General features: G+C 35.0%; 1 protein-coding gene across 17 annotated transcripts in view; it reads right to left on the reverse strand.

The window, feature by feature from the left end:
* The window catches only part of LOC105225842 (RNA-binding protein Pasilla), a 109,715-nt gene that overhangs the window by 75,112 nt on the left and 6,807 nt on the right, over nt 1-27,796 (reverse strand). For 5 of the 17 annotated variants that reach the window (XM_049448171.1, XM_049448163.1, XM_049448156.1 and 2 more), the window contains exon 1: nt 22,959-25,613. The gene's annotated coding sequence lies outside the window, so the exon portion shown is untranslated. Of the gene's footprint in view, nt 1-2,841; nt 2,981-3,074; nt 3,576-22,958; nt 25,614-26,287; nt 26,407-27,796 lie in introns of those variants that run through there. The other 12 variants (XM_049448157.1, XM_011204497.4, XM_029550029.2 and 9 more) reach the window with 10 other exon arrangements.

The raw sequence follows: 27,796 nt of genomic DNA on the forward strand, positions 1-27,796 counted from the left end.
TGTATGTAAAAAATGTTTAATACAGTTTTTTTTTTGTTTATAAAACTTTACTAGTGGATCCGGCCACGCGTTGCTGGGGTATACTTTTCATACTATTTTTTTCACATAACAAACTTTTCAATAAAGTTGTTTTGTTACAGTTGATTTGTTCCTACCATTCTATCTTCTAAGTTGGTTCGAACTGGACACAGTGGCATAAATTTTACTAAAATCGGTTTAGTAGTTTAGGAGTTCATCGCGGACAAACAACGTGACACGTACTTTTTATATGTTAAAATTTTGTTTCAAAGCACATTTTTCGCATTAGTTATTTTTAGATGTTTAATAAAATTGCGAAATTAATTTTATTCCTTTATTCAAAGATAATTTCAACAATAAATTTTTCGATGGAGAGATAAAGTGGTTGATTTTTTGATGTTATCTGAATAAAAATGTTGTGTTTCTATGGCTTCCTATTAGGGCGTTAAATGAGTTTCCTACAGAAAAAAACGTCTTATTTTCAAGAGTGTTTCTTGTTTTGTCTTATAAAAAGTGAAATATTTTATTCAAAATTTTTTAATAATCCAAAGACACATACATAAATATTACAAAAAATTTTGTGAAATTCGTAATGAAAAATACTCAAATCGCGGTCATTACGACATCACTTCTGGCAGTCCATCGAAAAAAACTGTCTCACCTTGCGGTATGGAGTTAAATAAGACGTTAAAAATAATAATTATTTCTTTTTAATTTTTAAAAACAAATTTTGGAATCATGAAACCCATGTAATACCTTAATAACTGCATCTTTATAATATACATACTAATACTTTGAAAATTATTCGAATAACCTGAGAACCGATTTTTCGAATAACCGGTTTGTAACCGTTAGTATGAAAATTAACCAATTAATACTATTGGAAAAGTCGCAACATTGCGTGTTAAAACTGTTACTCGTTCTACTGTTATTATTCGAGTAGTTGCTCTTCTACCAGTATTTGAATAATTGAAAATTGTATGAAATCCGAGCACACTTTGATTTTTGCTTATTTTAAATGTAAAAAATGTCAATAAAGCCAGAGTTTTTATAAAGTTATATGTATGTATATGTAGAGGTTGTTTCACTTTTTTCAATAAAAATAAAAAATGAATGCCTAATACAATATTCGAATAGTCGACGACGTACGACTATCCGGATACTACAAACCGAATATTATTATTCGAATAATACACTATGCGATTAATCAGGTTAGTCAACTAGTTGAAAACCAAAAGCCCTAATACATAGTATATACATATGTATGTGCGTATATACACATATAAGTGTATTAGGGAATACTTTTGAAAACATGGAACTTCCCGAGCTGCTGCACTTAACGAATTTAACCTAATTTTAATTATAATATTAAATGTTGTCAATATGCTTGCCGTAATAAGGTACATACATACTTACATACATATAAAGTATGTAACCCATATATATTTATACACATTCTTACACCAATTTTTTTTTTTTGACTTCGCTGAAGTCGCGCTATCAACGCTACCTCGTAACGTACATAAGTAGATATGCGTGATACTTGCATGCACATACATACGAACATATTTTATATTTTAGATAGCATTTATACTTAACACATACATACATATGCAGTCGTCAATTAAGAAAAAAAAATACTGAACTCAAACCGCTGCAAGTTTCGAGCATTTCGATAGACATTGATAACTTTGCCACATTTAGTTCTATGTTATGTATTTGTTGTTACTGATTGTGTTTGTTGTTATTTCGCAGTTTTGCGGTAATAAAAATGGAGTGTGTCGCATTGAAGTCACACAGTGATTTCCCCCTTTTTTAGTTATTATCTTTCAATTTCTTTTAATTAACTGTTAAATGCATAAGTACAGCGCGGGGAGGGGCGTTGCAAATAGGGGTGGATCGTCTGTTTAGAGGAATTGCTCTTCAAGTTATTGTATTTGTTGTATTTTGTATTTGAAGTATTGAATGTTAAACGAAATAAAATATTTTCAATTGACAGAAGTGGCGATTAAAAGAAAAACTAAAGAAGAAAGCAGTGGAGTTTGAAGAAATTGAGAAAAACGGCGGCTTTGTGTCTGCTTGTGAATGGGCGCAAATTAATTAATAATAGACAAGAAGTTCGGCAGTTAAGTAAAGGGCGATTTTGAAACAAAAACTTCATTTAGTTTATTAAAAAACTGAAAAACAAAATTTTGTTAATTTTTCTGTGTAGCATAATTTTTAGCGCACACGTTGTAGAACAAAACACGTTTAGGACTGCTTTAGGCGTTTAGCTGTTTAAATATTTTATTTTTAGCTATGGAAGGTAGTCAGTTGAGTATTGGCAAACTTTGATAATTTTTATAAAAATGATTATTATATGTTTTTGTAATTTTTCTACTTATTTTCATATAAAAACTTTGCGCTAAGTATTTGTAGCATGGTTTTAGGCGTTGTAATTTAGGTAAGACGCCAAAAGTGATTCAGTGCAATTTCAGAAGTATAAAATTTCTGTGAGTAATTAAGACATTATTTTCTTCATTAAAAATTGTGATTTCACAAGTTTTTTAATACATTTAAACAAACACATATTCAACACCATCTCAGTAGCAGCAATGCCTTGCTCATTACACCCACTTGCTTGTACTGACATACATACATACATACACACATAAGTATATGGCATGTTTACATAACTAAACAATGTATTAAGTACTCGAAACACACAACTAGAAATTGCTTAAGCAATTTTATCCGTTTAGAATAACTCTTAAATTAATTTACGACGCCATTAACGTCATTATAACAACAATAACAATAATCGCATAAAATTCATATATTTACATGCAAGCAAATGAACACACGACGAATTACTTATGTAGCTTACACCCACAACGCACACTCCGAGCTTCCACTAAATCCAATAAATGCGACAGTTAACAGTTTTTAAAATCATATGCACATATTTTTTTTCAAAAATTTTCTATAATTGTACCTATTATTATATTATTTTTTTAAGATTTTTTAAATATTTTTATATAATGAGCTATGAAATAAATTAGGCGCTTTAAACACACATTTTTATTGGGCAACTAAATTTCGTTAATTTTTTTTGACAAACACACAGCAAATCGTACACACTCGTATCGTGACGTGACGTTAAACAAAAATGTAGAGGAAAACGTGAAATGTCTGACTTACAAAATGAATTGCAATGGAATGAAATTAAATTAAACGAAAATGGTGAGGCAGAAAGCATTAAACAAATAACGCTCGAAAATAAAGTGGAAATGTTGAGCGCTGCTCTCACAAGCGCTCTCCCAGCGCTGCACTATTGGTGTGGTAAGAGCGCGCATGTGTACGCGAGTGTGTGTGTGTAGCGGCAATACACTCATATATGTAGCTGTAGGTGTATGGGTAAGCAATTGAGTGTAAATAGGAGCACTGAGAATAGAAGAAAGTAGTTCCTGAACTAGTAACATGCGGTTGAGAAGTAATTTAAGCAGTTCAATTTGTTATTATTTATGCACAAATTATTTAAAGAAATTGATTTGATTGTTAGAGAGTTGTGAATTTAATAATATTTTACAGCGCAACATGTTGCTACGTATTTAATGAGGTATGAAGTAAAGATAACCGCTGACTTAGGGAGGCCCCCTTTAAATTCTACGGCTATTGAAAATTATTTAAACCTCTATTTTATAAGAAATACATTTTTTTCTATTAAAAATGCGCTTTATAAATACATGTTTTTATTTTTCTTTTCCTATTAAAAATGTACTTTACATTTTCATATTGTATTTTAAAGGTTCACTACCGATTCCCTTTATTTAAAATACCAACCAGTAAGTGGAAGATTTTAAGCACTAATATGTGTATGTATGATACTTTTTGTGCCCTGAAGAGGATATATAAAGGGATTACATGGGCTTACGGGTTTAAAAAAAATCGATTTTCTTATTAAATTTTACAACATCTCTAGAATATTGTACTAAATTCAAGTTGATCCGAGAAATAGTTTCGGAGATGCTTGTGCGCTCGAGACTAGCTGGGCTAAGAGCGCCGTCTTTAAACGCGTTTTTCTCCAAACTGTTTTTTGAAATCAATTGACAAGTTTTCTCGAGAACTACTCAACCGATCTTCATGAAATATTACCCAGGTCTTTTGAGATAAAGACTTGGATGAAGAATTTTTATCCAAGACAACGCTACAATACCAAAATTCAAGCAAATTGTTCATTAGTAACTAGTTTGTAACTAGTGCTTTAACGTGGCTGTCAAAGAAAATTTCTACGAGCAAAATTAAATAGTCATATGCATGGTATGTGTGTTCAAATTATTCACATTTACTGATACATACATACATATGTACATATGCTGTACAGAATGTATATGCGGATACGAGAAAAGAGAAGACACTTTTAGCGCTTATCTTGACTCATAAATGAATAAGCAGATAAATATGTATAAGCATATGTACATACATATGAATATATTTTGTATATATGTATATTTGTTTGTATATATATGTGTGCATCACCAAAAGCATACCCCAGAGCTTATGACATTCACTGGTGGAGCCAAACAAGTGTCAGCAGCGTGCTCACAACGTGAGAGGCACTCAAACAAACAATAACAAACACACTAAAAATAAAGCATATTCACTTCGACACACATACCGCACTCGTGGTGGCTGTTGTGTTTGCTATTTGCACAGCCGAAATGTTTTCGTTATGGCTTTTTGGTGTTAACGCGCCTGCTGCCACTTCGCTGAATAATGTTTCAACAGCAGCGCACTCACTCACAACTTGCAGTGTTCGCCCCCAAAATTCATGCCGCCGCTCTTCGCCAGTGCTCTTTATTTATTTACGTGATCTCTCCTACTCTCTTTCTGTTCGCTCCAGCAATACCCGTTCGCTCCAATACCACCCAACGCTCGCTTGTGGGTTTCTCCACACGGACGTGCCTGTGTTCCTATTTTTGTACATTTCTTATCAGTTTGATAGTTTGCTTTTATGGCTGTTGTTCTTGCTTGCTTGCTGAAACTACCCAACAGTTTTTACAGCTATGTGTTTTGTTGCCTTTGTGTGGTTGCTTATGACTTTGTGGTCGTTTGTAGTTGTTGTTGTCGTACAACTGATAAGCGACACATAAATGAAATGCATGGAAATATATGAAATTGCGGAAGGAAGACAGAGGCGTGGTAGCAATGTAGAGGCGGAAAGTCAGCAAAAACACATGCACAAAACCGCACACACTCCTGAATATACATTTCGTTGGTTACGTTGATGTGTATGTAGTGGTACTTGTTGATTTCATGTCACTTCAATCGAATCTTTGTAGAGTACTCCGTTAGTGAAATACAACAGTACTTCATGCTGATAACGAGTGAATTATATATCACACTTATATCCTCACATACAAGCACACGCAAACACACACACATATTCGTAAGTAAATCATTGTGGAAAAATTACACGTGAGCATTGACACAGCTGTGTGAAGTAGCTGACGAATCGGTCAAACTCACAACCAGGCAGCGACCCGACCAACTGCTCAAACAGCCACACACATGCTCACTTCTATTAATATGTATGTATGTGTGCTTGTGTTTACATGTAAGGCATTCCGCTACAGTATCTACAGCGTTGAGCAGCATATTTCACATATCCATATCGGCTAGCTGCGCCTGCGCCTACCGCTGCACGCAAGCCTTCGCACACACACACACACACAAACCATACATGTGTACATAGCTGGCCTTTAATCACGTTCAAATGCAATTTAGTATGCTATAAAAGCAAATATAACAACAAACTCATCTAGCATAAACCGTTTGTTTGTGCACTTTGTCCGCTCATTTAAAAAATAAAAGAGAAACGACGTCAAATAAATAAGAATCTTAAAGCGAAATAAAGGAGAAAATAAAAGCATAAAAAACAAGTCTCCCTAGTCATTCCCGAAAGTCGTTTAATGACCTTTATGCCGCTGCAACTCAACTCGCTTAGGCGCACACAACAACAACAATAAGTTACTTTGTTACCGCTGTAGTTGTTGTCGCCTGATTTTTCAAAATTTTCTTTATCTTCTGTATCGCCTCGCGCTTGTCAATCGCTTCAGTCACCTAACTGTTGACCAACAATAGGAGATAAATACTTTCAACACATTGACGCAACTTGTTGACAACAGCCAATCTATTACGTAGGTATGCATATGTATGTGTGTGTGTGTGTACTCTACTTCCTTGCTTGGTATTATCTATTGTTTTGCGTTTTGAAAAATATGCAACAATTCATCAGCGCTTAGAAATGACACAGTCGTGCGGAAAGTAGTGGCTGATTAATGCGAAAGATTTATGAAAGACAGTAGACGCTCCATAAAACACTGTTTACAAAAGTAAATTAATTGTGTCACAAAATAAATTTTTAGAAATTCAAATATTCATTTTACTCAACCTTCCCGCTTTATTTGATCAATTGGTTAATATATATAAATTTACAAAAATAACAATTTCTCATTATATTCTCATTTAAGTGTGTTCGAAGCTGCTTGCGATGTTTCGTTGAAGAACAGTTTTATGAAAACCTATTGTGAATTTTAATCACGCTAGCAACAAAAATTGTCATTTATAAGCCATCGCCAAAAAAATTTTTTGGAATTTTTTAAAGAAATCTCATGAAATCTTGAATATATTTACACACATATACACACAGAAATTTCCGAAAATTATATTTAATTCTTAGTGAGTTATTCGAGTGCGCTAAACTCGGCAATGGATGTGACCTTAACTTTAGTTGAAATGAAAAAACTTCCACTTACCAACTCACCTACGGTTGTTAAGAACGAGAAAAAACCTTAACTTCGGTAGTTGGAAGCTAGAACACCCTTCACAAATAAAGAAGTTTTTTTTAAAGAACTTGATTCTGATCATTCAGTTTGTAGGGCAGCTATATACTATAGCCGGGGCGGTAGATTGCCCACCAATATCGTGCGATACAACACCGTTAGACTTTTTCCTGTGGAGTAAAATCTTTAGCTTATGCGGACAATTCAGCTTCGATTCAGGCCTTGGAGTAGAACATCACGAGTGTCATTCGCCAGTTACCAGTTAAAATGCTCGAACGAGTCATCGAAAATTAGACTCAACAGATGGATCAACCATTAAAAAAAGGTACTAAAGAATGGTCTTTCGAATGATAATAAACATTCAACAATAAATATGAAGTTTCTGTGATTTTTCTTTAAAACAGTAAGGAACCTCGAATATAAAGTAGTGGTCCAAGAACCATTAGAAAGATGAGAATTCAGCAATCATAAAGCCGCCTGACATAAAAAAATCTGAAATTTTCTCTGAATATTTTTGATGGAAAATTAGGATTTTTTATTAGGATAATGTAAGGATATAAATATTAAAAAAAATATATATATAAATATAAATATTAAAAAAAAAAAATTTTGAAAGAAAAAAATATTTATATTTGGGACATGGAAGTAAGTTTACACCAAATTTCGTAATAAAAGAAGTGTTTGTAAAAAAAATATCAAAAATTGGTCATTTGAATTTTTGAAATAAATTTTGAGGTTACGTGAAAAAGTATATACATATGTCCATATGCAAAAGTTATAGATCCCTAAATTACCTATAAAACTGCTTTTTTCTATAGGACTCGTAGTTTTGCCGTAAATCGAGATAATCCGTTTTTAATAATATTCGGTTCGCAGTATCCGGATAGACGTAATTCGCCGACTATTCGATTAGCCGCTCATTTTTGACTATCCAGCTGAAAAGTAAACGTTCAAATCTACACATTTTTTCTATGTACATACATAAATTTATAGAAACATTGCAGTATATACGCACAGAAAGGCATTTTCACAAATTAAAACTAACAAAAAGGCTGCTTGAATTTCAAACAATTTTCATTTATTCAAATACTATCAGTAGAACAAGTATTCGAATAGCCGCTTTCGAACGCAGTAAAACAACTATTCAAAAGTCGTAACATTGTAATATTTAATATTGGTTAATATTCATACTCGTACGGACGGTTACAAACCAAATATTCGAATAATCGATTTTCAGATTTTACACTTAACAAGATATCTTAAAGAAATTTTGCATAGATAATCATCCAAGACAGCGGTACAATCTCTCCGTTCAGACCACTTATCGCTAAAATAGAAACTAATCGAGCAAAATCACAATCGAGATCTTTATTAAAGATATTATTCTTTTATTAAGTAACCCTAGGTTGTTTATATCAGACAGCTAAGCTAGAACTCGCTAAAGGTAAATTTGCTTATGATGTCTAAGGCGTCTTCTCAGACATATTCATGAATATGTATAATGAATGTATGTATATTAGACGACAACTTTTTTATCACAAAGTCTATCATTCAACACACTTTTTTATGCGTTCTAAATACTAATATCTTACGCGCCTAACGGAACTCGTTTTCCATCTACGTATTCTATAGCTCATACATATGTATGTATGGACGTACATAAGTGCCCATAAATATGTATATTAGTTTTCTAAATCAATTCAGAGAATATGTTAAACCGGCTGGAGGCATTTAAGCAGTCACCTGCCTGACCTTCACAACTGGACCTACATCCATATGTACATACCTTCAATCATGCATGCATTTGTACGAGTATACATATATGGTAAGCTTGTAACACACACTGTGTCGCTATAAATATGTGTCTTGGTGGAGCTGAGCCAGTTTTGTGCTAATTAATTTATAAAAAACAAACTAAAATTAAAATTCAGAACGCAATTCTAGCCTATTTGCGTTTCAAAGTTGCGAAGAAGTGGAATGATTTCGTAAGACAGCGACATAAGTTTATGGAAATGAAATCGAAAGCTAATTAAGAAAGTGAATTTTTGGGGTATCAGACTATGAGTTTAAAAGTACATAAATGGAAATATGAAGAAAATAGAACTAAGGCACGCATAAACGTGATATTTAGGTTCGATTGCTATTTTAAAGCACACTAAATCTTTTTTATTTCTACAGAGAATCCTCAAAAGTTTGAACTTTCGCTAGTTTTACTACTTTAAGAAGATAAAACGTCAAATACAACGCACTATTTACGTGAGCGTACTCTTTTTTGATCCCCAATTTTTATAAAAATTATACTTTATCTGTATTATTTTATCAGGTTAACTTCTGGGGCGGCGCATTCAATGAAATTGCGACCGGAATGCCTAAATGGGTTAACAACTACAAGCCATGAAACAAATGACATGCTTCCCTTGCACCTTTGGGGACCACGCAAAGCGGGCATTAGACGCAAATGGCTTGTGCCTCAGAAAGTGTGCGAAAAGTGCCCAATCGTTATTATGCCCAAGTTAACCTCAAAACGAAGTAAGCAATCAGTTTCAGTCACAGGCCACTTCAGCACTCGTTGCCGCCAATGTTGCTCGAGCGTAATAAGCACACTTGCAGGAACTGCCTGCAGGCAAGCAAAAAAAAATATTAACAACAACAACAAGTAGGACTTGGTAATGAAACCCGACAGTAGCCAGCTGAGTGTTGTTTATATTTTTAGTATATACGAGTATGTAGATATATAAATAGGTTATGATGAAGATGCGCCGTAACCTATATATGCTCGTTACAGAGAGCTCTCTTCTTTGAGAGTTGCCACAAGTATGTAACCACGTGTCTGTGGCTGAATACATGCAAAAAAGCTTTCTTTGCATGTATTTGGCATTTTCATTTTCATGCGCACTGCCACGAATAATACACAGAAGAGGAAACGGAAGAGATGTCAAAGCGGAAGTTAAAAACGAGCGTGTGGACTTGCACGTGTATTTGTACGTATATTGAGTAACTGAGTAGGACTCACTGACGAATAAGCAGATGAGTACGCATATCCTTGAATTACTCACCGCTCCTTTTTGCACATATTGCTATCTCTTTAAAGAAATATTTTTTCTCCCGCGTGCAAAGCTTTTTAAGCGCTTTAAGAGCGAGTAATCGCACATTATACGCTCTCTAATGCCCTGCTAATCGCACTCTCACCAAAAGCTTCGACTTTCATCTGCCGAAAATATATCCACGAATTTTCCAATAACCGAAATTTCTTCCGCTTTGTGCTGCTGCTTCTGTGTTTTCCTTTGTTTTCGACTCACGTGAGCGCTTTGATTTCATAATACCCACACTTGGCTCGCGATGTTGCAGCACACGTGTCATGCCAGTGTACGAGTGGCGGAACGTGCAAAAGTCACATGGATCTGCTTTGTTACTTAGCGCCGATGGATAATCCTCGTTGTGCTGAGTTGCTTCATATACTAGTCACAGCACGTACATATGTAAGTATGGATATACCATATACATATGTATAAAAAGTAAGTAAAGAAGGAAAAGCAACGAGCAGCGCTGGAAAGTTGCCAGACAGCGAATTCGAAGAGGAACTTGGACGCGTTGACACACTGACGAGCATTTGGTGGCTGCTCTGTGGTGGTTACTTAGCAGCCAAATTGGGTGGCTATACACTTTAGTTTAATGCTGAAGTGCTAGAGTGCTAACTCTTCTTCTTCTTTATTAGCATAGACACCGCTTACGCGGTTACAAGCAAGTTAGCAAGGGTTTTGAAATTTTGGTTGATGGCACATGTGTATAAATATGGTTGTATATACTACTATACATATGTACGAGGGCATACGCGTGTACTAAAGAGTGTTTGACAATGTTATCACACTAAATTTGCGACTGCTTGTAGAAACATTTGAAAATATTACATTTTGGAGAATAATTTGTTATGCAAAACCAAAATATTCAAGTGATTCTTACATGTGTGCAAATACTATGATGGACCTACTGTTATAGTGTGTATTTAGGCGTATTTACTTTTTAATTTTTTGATATAAATATAAATGATAACGACATATATTGGTAAATCTAGTTACAAAATGGGAAAAAACGTCCACTTTGAAATCACCATAGCTTTTATACTGTGCACAGTTGCATTTGTTACAGCAACTATGCACATTTATATATAACTAAATCTGAAAACCAACATCCAAAGTCTTCAAAAGTTTTGCCAGTTTTTCCTAGCCACGTTTTTGATACATGTAAACAACCTTCAAGCCAAAATAACGTTACTTAGTACGGGCAAAAATCTTTTATAAAGATCTTTATCCTGATTTTGATCTGTCATGTTGTTGCTTGTAACGGTTCTAGTCCCGTTAGGGTAATAAAGTTCGGCTAAATTGAAAGAAATATTTTTTCTCCCGCGAGACATCGAGATCATCCAATGGTAGACTCAGCAAATATGCTCTTTCGACGAAGTCGGACCATAGAGCATGCAAAGAGGTGTTTCAAGTCATGCCCGTTGGTTCCTGGACATACGTATATTTGGTAAGTCGGGGTATATTCTGGCTAAGTTGGAGTTTAACCTGCTACAGTATCCAGAACTAAGTTACATAAGGGTCACTCTCGATTCACGCGGCAAGTCGAGCTAGTCATCAGCAATGGGTGGAGGTTTAACTCCATTCACTGTGAAGGTTTTTATGGTCCATTTTGAAAGGCGGTCAGCACATATGTTTGTTACGTCTTGATGTTCCTAGGAGGCGGTTTCGATTCAAGCAAGCGATTGCAGGGACGAAAACAGGGTCGGCTACATCCAGGCCACTGTATTGGTATGCAGTAGTTAAGGACCATAAAACATATGACCGCATCTATCGGCTCGGTCGGTTCGACACAAACAATTTCTTCAGAAAGCTTTGGAAAATACTTCGTGCAACATTTGTTGAAGACATCTCTCAAAGAGAAGTTCTCCATGCCAATACATAGTCATAGTTTCTTCGAAAGAAAATACATGTGCAAAATTTCAGGACGATATCTCAACAACAGAAGGTTTACTATACTTCGCCTATCTAAGAACAGAGGGACAGGCAGATATTGCCAAATCAACTCATTATGTCACGCTGATATTTTATGTATTTTATTTATAGTGTTTCCGTTGTTTCCTGGGGTCACAAACTTCGTGACTTCAAGGTGTAAATAAACAATTAAAAGAGCTTAATCTTAAAAGTTGTTATTTTTAAATTATTCCAAGCTTTCGAAATATATAATGATGACAGGGTGTTATTTTATAAAGAGGCACAACCCAGGTACTCTTCGAACAATTTCACATACACAATTATCTTATCTATCGGTTAATGGTTTTCTAAATGGATACTCTTGCGCCTGAAACACTTTAAGGTTAAATTAAAAGCCTTAGGCTGAAGATCCTTCTATATTTTTAAAAATAGTCATTACATTTTAGGGTATCATGATTTGTTTTCCGATTTTCAATGAAACAGTCTCTACAAAACCGAGTGGAGAGTTTAAGTAAAGACTTTGTATAATAAATAGTTGAAAAACGTTGATGTGACAATTTGTTTAGCAATACTGTAATGAAAATTTGAATGTAAAACATATCAATTTTGAAAAAAAAAGTAATCGCAAATGTAGCAATGAAAAGCTTTATTAACAATTTGAATTGAAAAAAATGCTTTGTATTAAAAAATCTCAGTGAAGAAAACCGTGAGCCAATTTCCTTTATTTTTCTAGCGCGCGCAGACCGGGCAAATCTGTTATCATAATTCTGCTAATAAGATTGTCAGCGAACACATGTTTCAAAGCAAAAGCAATTAGTTCTAAACACATACTCATACACACACATAAGGCGTAGCATGCAGCTAAATGGCGCTCAACTGCAGCGCATAAACCTAATTCCCGTTTATTTCTTCCCTTCGACAAATTAATTACAAACTGCTGCTGACAAAACTGCAAATTACTTAGTCACTTCCACAACAAGGCAAAAACTAAACGCTAAAATGAGAAATGTACGTTAAATGCCACCAACTACAACAAAAGAGCAGCGCATAACTTTGACGCCAGCAATCCTTTGAAGACGAGGAAGGAAATTAAAAATGGAAAATCCGTGTCAAGTGAGAGTGCTTATGCCGTGGCATAGAAATATGTGACAAGAGGATATTGAAAAGCACTGTTATGCGGCGTGTATGCAGCATGCACAGCACACACACACGCAGACGTTTTGTAGATGGCATAAAACGGCCAGCACCCTCGGCGGCAGTCAGGTGCATGCGGTGGGGTGGCGAATGCACTGCTAAAGACTGGCACTGTGCAACTGTGTATTGCATTGTGGCATGTAAACAAAGTGTACACAAATAGTCGGAGCTGCAGCATGCGGCCTAGAAACCAACAAAGTTGGCTAATTAGGCCAAACTCTCAATCGGTAGACAAGCGCAAGCGGCGAGGAAGCGGAGAACCCAGCTGAGCTGGAGGTGACGACGAACGCGATGAAGACGTTGCGTTGGTTGTGACGAAACTGAGGGCTGCTTAGGTGCCCACTACGAGCGTTTCTACGCACACACATCAATACATACGCAGGCATGTATAAAAATACTCGTCATTTATCACGTCGTAGTGTCGCAGCGGAGCCAAAGTGGAGACAAGTGGCATATGCGCAAGTAAACAAGCGTTTACCTTATTGAAAAAACACCTTTAGACATATTTGTATGTATGTTTGCTAGCAAATAAGTCATTTTACTTTAAAACCTGCAGTTGTATAAAAGTGTCATAGGCAATTTTGAGATCAAAGGACACTTTTTCCTTTAATGAATGCCAAGAGAAGACATTCAGCGTGCTATTGAACAAATTTGAAGCATTTTTTGTAATAAAATATAAAAATTACATATTTTACAAATTACGTCATCAATCTCCTTGTCTTCGTAGTGCTAAATTATGATAATATGTTGCATACCGTTGAGTTCGAGACCCACGCTTCAGAAAAAAATTGCGAATAAAATTATGTATATAAAATATATATATTTTAAGGGGTTACATAAGTTTACTAGTTAAAATAAATCGAATTTTTTATTGTCTCATTAAATTCCACAACACCTTCAGAAAATTGTCCTAAACTAAGTTGATCCGAGTAATAGTTTCGGAGATGCAGCCTTGGGAACTTGTGCGCTCGAGGATGCTGGGCTAAAAGCGTCGTCTCTAAACGCGTTTCTCTCGAAGCTGTGTGCTTGAAGTCAGTTGGGAAGATTTCTCAATAACTGCTTAATCGATCTTCATGAAATTTTACACAGGACTTTAAGATACAATTCTAGTACACTGAAATTTTAACTTTTTTGTAAAAATGTCTACTAAAAAATTCAATTTTCGATTCTGTAGGTAGTTATCCTGCCAACGCGGGTGACCGAGGGGTCACCGGAAATGGCGTCGCAATGGCCGAGTTTAAAATTTTTTTTTTCAAAATTTTTAGAATCTTTGTTAATAGTGTATGTTTGTAACGATAAAAAACTCGAATAAAATATTAAATTTTTTTTAATAAAAATAAGATAAAATATTTTTTTTTTAAAGGCTGTTTTTACGCGAGGAAACTCATGTTACCCCTAAAATAAGACATTAGAATTACATTTCACATGAAAATCCCAGTAAGCTTGAAAATATACATACGAGTATAACCGATATTGGTGATAGATTTATATTTTCGTTGCATAATAAATTTTAATCCCTGCCAAACTTTTAATAACAAAAATTTTGAATGAGTTAGAAAGAAATCAACTACCCTTTTCGGAAAACTACACAAATCACCCACTAAGTCGCATAAATGGACTCTTCCGAGGTCGCATCTACATATGTATGTATATGTATACAACTGCAGTTTTTTATTGAAGCTCTTCCGAGGTCGCACAGCACAAAGGCAGCCAATCAAAGCTGCGCAAAAGAAGCAAAAGCGAACTGCAACTGGAGCACCAACTTCTGGCAGCGCGCGACCACGCATTTCCACTCGGCTTGTCGCAGAAAAACGAGTTGCGTGCAATTTCGCTCCACTTGTTGTTGTTGGTGTTGGCTTTTGAGCGCTTACATAGCTGCTCACCGAATGCTGCACTGCGTTGGCGTTTGCACTTAATATAGACTTTACTGCCATTACGAATGCATATACATATATACATAGGCACACATATGCATATACAAAATACTTGTGTGTGCGTGTAAGCTCTTTAGTGCACATTGTTGCAATTGAAGTTTATTTATTTACATTCTTTTTTGCGCACTTTAGCAGCTACGGGCACAATCATTGAAGCGGCAAAGCCCCAACAGCAGCAAATCTACACATATCAATGGACAAGTGACCCAATTCGGGGGCTATGTCGAGGCAAAGTGTTTGCAATTGGCATTCCGCACAAGGTGGTTCGCGGTTGGCAATTGTGTCGCGTCGCTTGTCTGTCTGCGCGCTAGCACAAGTCAAAGAGAGTGAATGGGTATGTGAGGGCAAGTGCGAAGGGCGATAGTGGAGAGTAGTCATAGTGCAAGTGCTACCCTGTAGGTAAAATAGGTAATACGAAAAAGGGATCAAATTAAAGCTTTCTTTGATTCATAAAAACTTGAAGAGTGGCAAATGGAGCAAGTAGCTGTCAAGAATAAATTTGAAGGGAATTTTGAATAGAAAGAAGGGAATTTTGATATAAAAATAGAGTGGAAAGAAGTCCGGTTCTCAATCTCAGCGGTCAGTAAGAAATACTAATTGTCCGTTTCGAGTCATCTATGTGAACCAATTCGTTGAAAGTGGGCGAATTTCTGGAGAAGAAATGCCTGAACTTTTCACCACGCTAAAGTGCCGTCATTCTTGGATGATTATAACCGAACTTTTGACCAAATATGAAACGAGGCTCATCGCTCATCTACCGTATTTGTCATATTTGGGGAACTGTAAATGTTTTCTGATTTCGAAACTGAAAAATCCTCCACGTGGAACGCGCCATGAGAACCCTAAAGCCGGTAAAAGTCATACGTTGTAACGATTTTTTGTTCGTCCGGGTCAAAGTCAAGTTTTTTTAGATTTGAAAAATTATTGATATACAAAAATGTACAGATCTCCGCCATAATTACAAAACATTATAGCTTCCCTGTTGACATCTTAGAAGCTCTCTGGTCTACATTTCTTCTTTAAGAAATAACAAATGACTATAACAACGTCAAACGTTTTTTTTTTGTTTCAGAGAATTCTTTGCAACCGAAATCCTTTCAGCTCATAATTTTCTCAGCCCGCATGTGATGGCATCTCTTGACATTTATTGCTGCAACGAGTTTAGCACGCGCGCATATAGTTCCCACAGCAGCTGCAACAACATCAACAACATTGACAGCGTGGCACATAAAGCCACCGCAACAACAGCAACCAACGAAACCAAATGACAGCGTTGGGTTTTCTCGCTGTCACGCAACGTCATCAATATATTATGCAACACATTGCAACGCACAGCACAAATGCAACAGCAATAAATACACAGGCGTTCGCACATGTAGTGCAACACCATGTTGTGAGGCATTTAAAAGCGCTGCTGAAAAGCGCACAACAACAGCAACAAGGCAATGCAGCGCTCGAAGCACTTGAAGCGCCCAACAATGCCGCTCAAAAGCAGCAACAACACCAAAACTCTCACACACAAATATACTTATACATAAATGCATAAACTTGGTCAAGTGGAGAACCTTGTGACATTATTTCATTTCTCGCGTCCCCTGTGCCGCCCCTCGAACAGAGCCCTACAAAACGCCTGCATTTTCTATAATTGTAACGGTGCTTTTTTTATCACCATTCGCTTGATGGCACCCTTTGCTTTTGCTTTTGCTTCCCATCCTTCATTTGGCTTCTCTACTTGGCCACTGCAATTCATCTGCTCGATTTGCATAGAAAAATAAATGTTAAAATTAAATTCGAAAGCAAAACACAAAAACAAAAGCAGAATACGAAAAATAAAAATCGCTGAAGCACGCAAATTGTTGGCATTGCATTTACTGCAAACGTTCACATTTTCAATCCCATAGTCCCCCCCGTTTCCTCTTGCCAGCACACCTTCATCTAACTGGCACACACTGCTGAAGACCTGCGAAATTCTTTTACCCAATTTGTAGTTTTATTAGATTTTGATAGAACATACTTGTATGTACATGTATACAGTCGATCCCACAGTTAGACATCTTCGTACTGATTATTGGAAAATTTGTTGACATTTCTATAAAAAGTTATTTCGGAAATTAAAAATTCAAAGTATTTCAGAATTAAAATCTATTAGACTGTCATTGGTTAAAAACCATGACAGCAATTTAGTCGGCCACTACTTATTCTTCTTCTCTACTTTATAGGCGTATTCACCGCTTACGCGATTATAGCCGAATTTACGGCAGCGCGCAAGTTGCTTTTGCTTTCCGAAATACATATCTCATCATCAAGCCTGCAGTCATAACTGCGAAGTCTTAGATAATTTCGTCTAACTTGTAACCAGCATTAACGCCGCCAATTACGTCAGCATCGAAATCCAATTGAGAAGTAAAATCCTCTCTCGACGAACAAAGACCAAATTCTACAAGTCATTCATCATCCCTGTCCTGCTTTATAGTGCAGAGGCATAGACGATGACAACATCTGATGATGCAGTGTTACGAGTTTTCGAAAGAAAGGTTCTGCGAAATATGGTTAGTCTTTTGCGGGTTGGCCACGGCGAATATCGAATTCGATGGAAAGATGATCTGTATGAGATATGCGACGACATTGTCATAGTCCAGGCTACATCTGGCTACGCTGGCTACGTCATGTCTTCCGAATGGATGAAAACACTCCAGCTTTACAGTATCCGACGCAGTCCCCGCCGTGTGAAGCAGAGGAAACACCAGGTAAAGAAGGACCTGGCTACACATCGCTCCTAAATCCAATCTAACCATGTTACCACATTCGAGCTAACCTAACCTAATTCGTATTAGAAAGTTATGTTCGTTCAATAATCCGATCAATTAGTTTTAAGCTCTTTTCGGTAAAACTACCGACGTTAGTCAACTATAAATTTTATTTTGTAAAGAATGTATTTCGCGCGCTTCATTCAACTTGTGGTCAACGTACTATTCGCAATACCCTCACCCATATTGAGATCCAGTATTTATCATTGGATAATATTCGACCTAATAGACCACATCCAGCACGCAGTGACCCGGAGCTTAGAGTGTACACAAAGACTGTGGAGAATCGATTTGGGTTCCGTCGCAGCACCTCGGCCTGACGTATGGAATGACTGAGGCATTTTACGTCGAGATCTTACATTGAAAACGAAGAAAATAAAGCTTATGCAAAAACTGAAGCCGCTCGACCTTCCCAAGCGACTTCGCTTCGCTCTATTGACCCTTGAAAAGTTCCAAGAAGATCCGACGTTTTCGAGCCAAATTTTGTTCAGCGATGACATTTATTTCTGGCTCAATAGGTATGTACACAAGCAAAATTGTCGCATTAGGGTCAAAGAGTAACCTGAATAGATTCAAGAGCTGCCATTGCATCCAGAAAAAAACGGCGTGGATGGTTTTTCAAAAATTATGTCGGTGAGAACGTAATCGTCAATGGCGACCGTTATCGCGCCATTTGATGCCTGAAATTGTAGCTTCTGAACTCGGGGACATTTGCTTTCAACAAAATGTCCATTTCCATTTATGAAAATAACACCGTCACACTTTTTCCTGTGGGGATATGAAAAATTTAAGTCTATGCGAACAATCCCGCTTCGATTCAGGTCTTAGAGCAAATCATGACGCGTATCATTCGCTCGTTACCAGTCGAAATGCTGGAACGAGTCAGCGAAAATTGGGTGAACCATCTGAGACGTAGTCACGGCCAACTTTTGAAAGAAATAATCTTCAAAAGTAAATGCCAAAAATGTTCTTTCGAATAATAATAAACATTCTCCATTAAATTTGAATTTTCTGTATTTTTCCTTAAAAAAAAAAGTAGGAAACCTCGATATGGATTATAATTTATAATATTTCCATTTGGATGTTATAAATCAATGCATTATATGTCAATCAGATTTCAAAGCAAAACTATTAAAACCCGATTCTTATAATTGATAATAATAAAACTGAGTTTCTAGATGGGATTATGGTCCAAAAATCTTTTTTTGTACAGCTGTAATAACATATATATATTTTACAATTTTGTTGTGCAAAAATATTTTTTGTCGTAAATGGTTAAGCTCAAATGCATCCAATTAGGCAACACAATTTTTGTCAACTGTGAATTCCCAACTTACTCAAGTTCATATCAGCTAAATTACCGCAAACAATTTTCAAAACTGCCGCTGTTGTCTTACAATCAAAGATATTTCGTGTTAAGCACTTTTCAAATTAAAGAAAGCCAATAAAGCACAAAGTTAAGGTCATCTTGAGTTAGTGCGACACCATTAACTGGGTCATGGCCAACACTATTGCATTTATTTATTTTTTATTTTTATTTACTTGTATTTATTTTTTTCAATTCCAAGGGAATCATATGAAAAGTGCACGAGTCAACGCAAAACCATGGCAAATAATTAAAAGTTTGCTGTATGCCCGCGAGCATGAAAGCGCATACGACTACGCTGTATGCATACAAAGCAACAACAATGCATGCCAATAAAGCAAAGCGAAACTATTTTACAATATAATCAGCTAAGTTGAGGCAACAAAACGCCAGCGAATGCTAAAAACAAAACGCCGAACAACAACAAGCTGGCGGGCTTCTAGCTTGTAGCTGCATAAAAACGCAGTCAGTGCGCAGTTATTGATACTCGCTGCCGCGTACATGTGTGCCTGTGTGTGTATGCGTGCGTATGATTGCATGTAAGCGAATGCACTTGTTATCTGCTAAAGTTTGAAATTCATCTGCGAAAGTAGACAATAGTACCGCAAAGTCGGCGAAAATATTCGCTAACATTTTGTACTGTACAAGTTTTGTTGTTTTTGGGTTTTTCAAATTTCTTTACACACGTATGAATATCCCACAGCTACACCGCAAGTGCACGGAATTCCGCGAGCAATCGGAAAGAGTTGATTGTGCAATAGGTACATATGTACTTATAAATATATATATATATATATATATATATATATATATATACGTACATTTGTGCATATGTAAGCACATGTGTGTGCATTTGTAACTAAAATGACATTGCACGCAAATTAGCTTTGCACAGCTAGCTCGCAGCGGGTCTCCAATAGAACAACTTGTAAACCTGGCGAGCAGCAGGCAAGCGGGTGAAGTGCACCCACACGGACAGGCCTTAAAAAGGGATTAGAATATGCTAAGTATATACATGTTTGTGCGGGTACTAAATAGAATACTAGCTAAGTCAAGACTTGTGTAATACCTGAAACAGCGCGAAAATTTATGCATGTGTATGTATGTACTAACGCATGCCAGCAGGAATATTTTAGCCTTCGAAAACTTATTTGAGACCAAAAAAATATTTCTAAAACACCAACAAAGTCAAGTAATCTTAATTAAACTGTGAAATAATAACTCGCTAAAAATATCAGTGTGACAAATCGAACAGGCAGCTGGCTTAAGCCAAAGAGAGTAACAGAAACTAGAGTTTATGACACTTTAATGTCCTAGCATGGCATTGTTTTTTATTGTATTCAGCTATCTAAATTTGTTGAGGTGACGAATCGAAGACGACTTAAATATAAATCTCTCTTATACTTAATTTTAGGTCGTAATATGCTATGAGAGATATAAAGAGCGACTTATCACTGCCATAAAAAGCAGGCGAAAATTTACCTTTTACGCTGCCAATAATATTATAAATATTTGTATTTGAATAGGCTTTTAAAAAGCAAAAATTTTACTAAAACTTTTAACCTTTGTTGAAAAAATATTTGTTTGAGTGGTTTTTTATTTGAAAAGCCTTCGGGTGCTTAGGTTTTTATCTGCCAAACAATATCCATGTATATTTCATTATTTCCTGACGTTTTTAAACATTTCTCTGTCACTTAGTTTTATCCAGAAATCTAGAAAGAGTTCGTGTACTACAGTTAACTATAATAATCGCCTCCATTTTACAATAAAGCGATTTTTCGCGTTGAATTATATGAAAACATATACCTATTACATGAATGTGTATAGAATACATATATATACATACACATATTATATATGCCATATATTTGTATGCATGTACATAATATATAAATGTTGCTATACAAACACAAAGTCATTAAAACTAATAGCTGCTATTGAGCTACTCCTAACTACTGCACCTACCATATTGATAGCCTACCTTTTTTACAAACGCACGATATACATATGTATATCTGTAAATACTATTGCGCGTAAATATGTATACTCGCACATATGTAAGGCCAAGTACACTTCATGCAAGTGGGTTGGCTAATGAAGATTCAGAATCATGTAACGAGTCACGCGTTTTCCAGCACAAGTACTTGTTAACAAGTAAATAATTTTATACATATTTAAGTAAACTAAATAGGTAAATATGTATGATACATAAGTAGATATGCGCTTTGCTTTTATATGAATTTGTTTTTTTTATATATCTACAGAAATGAAGAACTACTTTTTATTGTTCTGGAAGCAGTGGTTATTGTTGTGTGGGATTTCACAACACAACTAATATACATATATCGAATCTAACCCCCACCTTTTGAAGTTCACCTATCTCTACTTTGTTGCCATAGCATGATTATATAAATATATGTTCTTTCCTATTGCTGCTTCTTTGAGTAGATTGAAGTTTCCTTGTTTCATTGGTATTTATACAGAAATTGTCAGCTTCCTCACGACTTCATTGTTTGAAGTTTTCTTGGTAATAAATTGGATATTTGTATAAATTAAATTTTGACGATTGCTGTATTGCAAAACAACGTATTATCAAAAAATTCGAATTTGAATTTTTTATTGCTCATGATTCACTACATCATATTATATAAAATATATTTATATAATTTTATAACCAAAACTCAAATTTTGTTTCAATATGAATGGATGATTCCTTTATATGTTTTTCCTTCACCTATAAACTTATTATGTTATTTTGCATTTCAAGTCACGATATTTATAATCAAATAATTTTTAGTCGAGTGAAGATTTTAGTGAACAGAAACTTAGCAATATTTGGCAACATATTTTTAATATGTTTAAATATTTAATATTTAAATATTCAAATATGCTTAAATGTAGGCAATGTTTTTTTTATTTTTGATTGCCTACATTTAGGGTGACATTTTTTGATAAAAATTTTCTCTTGTTGGATGTGGCAAATAGCAACAGAATTTACTGAAGAAGTATACACAAATTTTTTATAAACATGATATCTAAAACTCTATATCGTCACCTAAAATCCAAAATATCGTAACATCACTTTTCATAAGTTTGCAGGCGAAAGAAAAACAATATATAACCAAATTTATAAACAATATAAACCAAAAGTATTGAAATAAAATTTGAGTTTTGGTTATAAAATGGTTATATGTATATTGGTTATTATATCTGACAACGATTTTCAATTTTTTTTTGATGAAACGTTGTTTCAATTTTAGGTGAAATATGTATATGTAAACATTTTGAAGAAAAAACATTAAATCAAGAACACTTCATTGCCCTATTTGCTTCCGTCATTCACAAGAAATTTTTCATATAAGAACTAGTCATAAAATCTGCTCTATTTATTATGAGTTTATGCAAATTTATTAGTCAAGGCGCGAAAATCTGTCATCAGACACGTCACACATACATATGTACATATATAAAGTGTATACATGTATACTATAATTTGTCCATTTTGCCTTCAAACTATTCAATTAAGCAACAAACTTCTATTCATATCAATTTAAACTATTTCGCTCAGAGTTTACATGAATATATGTATATATATACATATACACATGAAAATATGTGTATCGGAGCATATAGAGAATCAGCAGTTGCCTACTTGTCGCTGCATAATGAATTTAAATTAACTATAATAAAAATGCATATACATACAAACTTATAAAATACAAGTGCACAAATACATACTACATATACACCAGCACACAAATGCATATGCATATGCGCGCATGTGTATGTATGCAAATGTTTATACAATATATAAATATATTCACCTTTGCTGTTAGTGTCTTTAAGACTTCTATATATAAAACGTAGTACGTATATATAGAATTGAAGGCATTTGTATACGAATATGTAATCGTGAATTGACTATTTCGCTTGCCGTTACACACACATACTTATTTACAAACGTGCATATAAATCTTGTTTTTTCCTCTATTTATTTGTTGTTCTAGCTGCGCTTTTTGTAGAAATCTATTGTTGATGTTCTTCTTGTTGTTGTTGGTTGGTTGGTGTTTTTGCTGTGGTTTAGAGAAACAATTTTTTTTGTACGTATGATTCAAAAAAATGGCTTTTATTTCTTATTGTTGTTATTGTTGCCGTTGTTATGTCAGTTGATAGTGGTTGACTAATAAACTTGTTATTTCCGTTTGTATTTTTTTTCAAAATTTTTCTAGTTTTAAAATATTGTAATTCGTTGCAATTGATTGGCGGTGTGTTGCTGCTGCTGCTGATTTCTAGTATTTATTTATAAGCTTTTCTATTGTTGTTGCAATTACACTGACTTCAAACTATGACATTGAGCTTTCATTTAAAGTTGTCGCAAACCTTTATTTAATTATGTAGAAAACAAAGCTATAGAAATAAAGTACATATTTATATTTTTAAAAACATATGTATATATATTTTTTGCTGTAGTTGCTTTACATATTGCATAGCACTTATTTAATATATTTTCCTTTTTTTCTCGCTACATAGCACGCGCGTTAGGCGGAAAAATATCCTTAAACTTTAATTGTGGTGGAGTTTAACGCTGCAAGCAGTGTCACGTGACTACTAAACTTGAAATCGCTACACACTTTTTCCTTGCGTAGTATAAACAAGTTTCACCTTTTCAAATGTAATATAATTTTCTTTTTTCATAAATTCTTTGCTAATTATTTCTGCAAAACTTTCATTAGTTTCTTTTTTTTTTTTTTTGTAGTTCTTTGCCTAAAATTCAGGGGCTCGCCAAATACACGCACACAAACAGCAACCTTCCATTGGTTTCACTTTCGTTAACGAATTTTCTTTTACCGTTACCTATCGCCAATATTATATAGCCCACTCTTATATTATTTATTTGTTTTATTTCGTTTATTAATTTTGGCTCAAAATTTATTTATTTCTCTTTTATTAATATTTTTTTCTTATTAAAACTGATTTTTCACAATTGTTGTAGCATTAGAATTTCACCAGTGCTGTCGCCGTTATCACCGTCGTTTGTCGCTCGTGGCTGTCACCGTTATGCCCGTTTCTATGCTCCGTACGATTTTCATAGCGCGTCTATCAGCCGTTTTTCCTTTCGTTTAACGAGAATTCATCTTCGTATTTCCACTTACATACAAACATCCATATATACACATAACAACCAGCATTGATTTTATTTTTGCAGCGTTACGAAAAGTCGCTCGTGTGCCAAAGCAACGCGCTGCGATGGACAGCACACCAACACAGTCGATCGAGTTTCCTAGGTGCCATATTCATACACTACAACACACACACACACACAGAGGTATGCAGAAGAAACCAAAGAACTGACTATATACAAGATTATATATGTATGTATATATGTATATACATAAACCTATGAACTTATTTGCAAGCGTTTAGTTGCATCAACTTGTGCTCACGCACACCCACCTGCCCACACCTACACCTTCACCTAACACACATTTTCCCCGCTGCCCCGCGCTTTTTCACCTTTTTGCTTCGCACGTTTTTCACATTTTCGCTTACTAATCTCGAAAAAATAAATAAAAGCGCTTTATCCCTTGCAGAACGGCCCAGCAGCGCTTGTAAATTAACACAATTCATTTAGTCTTCACACATGTGGCCACAAGCAAGCACATATACATGGCAACACACACGCCTTTACATATATTTAAATTACTGTTTACAACTTAGTACATTCGCGAGTGCATTTGCGGACCCCTATGCATGCGTCTGTGTGTGTGTGTAATGGTGCGTGTAAATATGTAACGCAGTTTGTGTTTGCCTACTTTGCAAGGCTTGACTTTGTTGTTTTGCTGCTGTTTATTAGGGCAGTAGGTTCTTACATATGAATGCACGTATGTATGTACGCAGGTGCAGCCGAAGCGACCCTAAACCATCATGCAGCCCACTGCGTCTCCCATTACAGTGCAGCTCTCTTGCTCTCTTGCACATCGCCAGGCGCTGAGTGCTCTTCGGTTCCGCATACGCCGTGTAGGCTGCGGGCAGCACGCAGCCCTTGCACTCGCTAGAAAGCGCAATTGACGCTGGTTTCCTGAATTCTTACTTATCGTTTGCATCTCATTTGTGTTTTATTATGTTCGACACACACTTTGAGAGATTGAACTTCGTGGAAGTTCTTGCATTGCGGCAGTATTGTAAATGGTAAGAGCACAGGAGCAAGAGCTGGCATTGTGCTTTCTGTAAGAGTCAAAGCTTTGGCAGTGGGCAACTTGCAACTTAAGAGGGTCAAGTAAATTTTAGAGAAAAAAGTTGGCAATTCGTTTGAAATGAGTGCAATTCCTCACGTGTTTATTCATTAGTGTTTCGTAATTAGGTTAGACCTTATTTCAGAACTAATTTTAAAATAAATCAATATTGAAATAAACAATAACGCATTTCGACAAAAAAGTGAATGTTTAGTAAATTAGAATACCATAAATATAATAATACGATCTTGTAAAATTTATTGTGTTTGTACTACTTAGTTCTCAGAGAACAAGAGGTACATAGAGTTTTTATAGAAAACCTAGCAAATAAAATCTGCGGTATTCAATGATCTTGCGCTTGCTGAGTATAACGAAACGTCAACCATTCACCGGGAGCATAGAGTCATGTGTAGAAGTTCGAACAAGTGAGAAAAGTTCTCTAAGCGGAACTCACTTGAGAAACAATTCTTTTACATATGGCTCAAGCAGCTCACTGCTCATTGAAATGATCGTTCAACAGAAAATTATATCCAAAAGTCAACAAAATTAATGGTTTAATTAACACTGAAAAATATATCAAGACACTTAGAAATCTGTTTTGTTCAAGATGAGCTTTTTGGACTATCAATGTACTGTGCCTGCCGCGTAACTGAATCGAAGAACCGGAGAACAACATCGTTCAAAATATGTCCTCAAGCGCATTCCTTGTGCGCTCAAACCTCTGTACAAAATAGAGGCTTGTCACAGCAAAATAATTATATATTATTTAAAACATTTATATACAACTTTCAACCTGTGCCAAACTTTCTTTGACATTAGACTTTTGCTGTTTTCATTTATACAAAAATATACAATCAGAGATATGCAGAAAAATCATAGTGTTTTTTATTACTAAAAAAATATTTATGTGCAATACATACATAAGTTTCCGCAAGCTATCAATGTAGATTAATGCCAAGCGAGCACAAATGAAAAGCTTTCAAAACTGATTTGGTTGATGTTGGTTGATGGTAGGCAAATGCGATTTGAGCTTGGAAATCTGGTGAAGATAGAAATGGTGAAGGTTATATAATGAGTAAGATGAATGCGTTCATGTTTACTATATATGTACATATGTATATGTATGTAAGTATGTAAATAAATTTAGCTTAGATAATAATATATGTAAGCGCATATGGTAAGTAAAAATGTTTACACAAGTACGTATGTATGTGTTTATAAATGTTAATATATGTACTTAAAAAAATTTAGCAAAAAATGCTCACTACAAAAAGTATGAAAGGAATAATAATAATTAGTAGGAGGAAACAAATTATAAAAGCGCATGTGGGCGGACAAATGTAAGTACACACAACGTGGGCGCTTGACAAGTTTACTTCTTGCGTCTTGGCACTTTACAATTGTATGTGTATGACCCTAATTAACTGGGCGATGATTCAGTTTTTATTTAGATTTATGTTTAAGTAAATTGCGATGCATTTCAAGTATCATATAATTGGTATAAAAACAGTGAAGATATTAAAAAACAATAATAAAAAACATATAAGCTTCTACATATTTTTTCGCTTTAAAAAGCCAGTCTCATTGAACTGAAAGAAAAATCGATTTGAGCGCAAAGACAAAGCTATCCAGCTGAATGCTTTTTTATGGATTGGTAGTGTGAAGCTATTCAAGGTTTAGCTTGTTGCTTGTTCGATTCGTAGCACTCGAAGTCTGGCGCACCATAGACTATGTAGAAACACAGAAGATTTCTACTTGTACACAGCAAATAAAAAATTGGAACCTTTGTATTGGAAAAGTAAGAGCTGACAATGCTGACTAAATACTAATATGTGGGTACAAACAGAGTCCGCACTAAGTCACCGAGAAACATGCTGTAGTTTGTAATTATGAAATCAACATTAATATGTCATAGTTATTGACGGCTTGACTGCTCTCAGATAAGAATTAATTTTAAATGGTTAACTAGCCAAAGTTCCCAAACCCCTTGGAATTTGCTAATGGATATGTCGAATAAATATTGATAACAATATTAACTAATACCTAATAAATCTAATTATTTATTTCTCCTAAGAGATTTGCGTCAGCGGTAAAAATTTGAAAAAACATTTGACCAAAAATGTGGAATTTGACCAAAATATTGAACTTTGTGCAAAAAATTGAAATTTGACCAAAATATTGAAATTTGACAAAAAAATTGAAATTCGTCCAAAATATTGAAATTTGTGCAAAAAATTGAAATTTGACCAAAAATGTGGAATTTGACCAAAATATTGAAATTTGACAAAGAGAAATTGAAATTTTACCAAAATATTGAAATTTGACTAAAAAATTGCAATTTGACCAAAATATTTAAATTTTGTCAAATTTTTGAAATTTGACCAAAAAATTTAAATTTGTCCAAAAATTGAAATTTGACTAAAAAAAAT

The sequence above is a fragment of the Bactrocera dorsalis genome, chromosome 2 (assembly GCF_023373825.1).
Source record: "Bactrocera dorsalis isolate Fly_Bdor chromosome 2, ASM2337382v1, whole genome shotgun sequence".
Taxonomy (NCBI): Eukaryota; Metazoa; Arthropoda; class Insecta; order Diptera; family Tephritidae; genus Bactrocera; species Bactrocera dorsalis.